Source organism: Phodopus roborovskii, unplaced genomic scaffold (assembly GCF_943737965.1).
Source record: "Phodopus roborovskii unplaced genomic scaffold, PHOROB, whole genome shotgun sequence".
Lineage (NCBI taxonomy): Eukaryota > Metazoa > Chordata > Mammalia > Rodentia > Cricetidae > Phodopus > Phodopus roborovskii.
This window is the reverse complement of record NW_026126549.1, coordinates 12,259,096-12,260,628: the sequence shown is the minus strand read 5'-3', so window position 1 is coordinate 12,260,628 and position 1,533 is coordinate 12,259,096. Positions and strand designations below refer to the sequence as shown.

Sequence of the window (1,533 nt, the reverse complement as noted above, 5' to 3'; positions counted from 1 at the left end):
TGTTTCCAGGAGCATTGGTGCCTCTTTGTCAAGAAAAACCCTAAACCATTTTAAATGCCATATTCTGTAGGTCTTTGAAAGATTTGAAGAATATCTATCTATCTCAAATACATCTCTGCATATCTAGAAAACCTAACTCACCTAGCTATGTTTTGACTATTATAGGTAACTATCTAAAATCTGTACTAAATTATACATTACATTTTTAAATGAGCTATATAAACACAATACATAAACAAGAAGAGAAATATACATATACAACATTGACCTTAAATTGTATCAATAAATGAAAATCCATTCCAAAACAAAGTATTCATATCTATACCATAATTTCCTTTTTACCTTTAAAAAGAATTGGTTATGATCATTAACCATTTATAACCAAATCCATTTAAATGAAAACAAACATTTATAAACAATATTTGGGAATTTGGGTGTCGTTCTTAACATTTTTTGCCCATTTCCGCACGGGACTTTGCATTCGCGCAGAGCCTCTCGGCGGCACCCGCCCGGCGGCACCCACCCGGCGGCACCCGCCTGGCGGCACCCACCCGGCGGCACCCGCCCGGCTAGCTCAGTCGATAGAGCATGAGACTCTTAATCTCAGGGTCGTGGGTTCGAGCCCCACGTTGGGCGCCATTTGTAACAAGTATGGGTTTTCCCGCCCGCCGCCGCTGGTCTTGTCCCGCCGCCACGCCGCCAGCCCCAAATAACACACAGAGACTCTGTATTTGATATTATACTGTTGACCAGGTACTAGTTTCTTATTGGCTAGCTCTGCCTTAATTATTAACCCATTTCTGTTGATCTATGTATTTTCACATGGCCTTCTCTTACCGCAGAGGCGGCTGGCATCCGGCTCTCTCCAGACTCTCCATCTTGACTCCTCCTTCCTACTTCCTATTTCCTCCTTGTCTCCTAGTCCCTCCTATCTTCCTTTCCTATTGGCCAACAGTGCTTTATTATTAACCAGTATGAGAAACATACAGAATGACATCTCCCATCAGCCATAGATAAAAAACCTTTTAGAATCTATTAACTTAGCAGGAAACAGGCTTCTACCAACCCTAAACTAAAACAACCACTGGTTAGCATCTCCAGCCTTTAGTGAAGCTTCCTCCATTTGATACACCTGCCTCTCTGGTGTACCTATCCATCAACTGACTTTAAACTTGCCTTGATTTGTGGCTTTCTTTGTTCTGAAAAGCTACAAAAACATCATGAAACTGCTTCCAGAACAGGGAATTTGGGGTAACCTCAAGCTGTGCTCCCAGCTCCAGAATAACTATTTTTATTCCCTTTAAAATGAGAGCTATGATTTTTGAGTTGACAGCACCTATAGTTTACTGAGAAAGATGGCTGCTGGAACCCGCTACAAAGACTGAGAAGTTGAGGGGCACTTGAAACCCCCAAGGTAACCCTTGGTCATGGTTATAGAAGCGCTTAGAGATAACTAAATCTGTATCTAATTATGTTGTAAAGCAGGTGCAGAGAGTGGGAGCTCCTGCTCTAAGAGTCCACTGTTCCTAATGT

The 1,533-nt window shown here is 42.0% G+C and overlaps 1 non-coding gene across 1 annotated transcript; it reads left to right on the top strand.

Annotated features, from left to right (window-relative positions):
* The first annotated feature begins 563 nt into the window (after positions 1-563).
* On the top strand, positions 564-636 carry Trnak-cuu (transfer RNA lysine (anticodon CUU)). The gene has a single exon. It is a non-coding gene; the product is annotated as a tRNA-Lys (tRNA).
* The last annotated feature ends 897 nt before the right edge of the window (positions 637-1,533 follow it).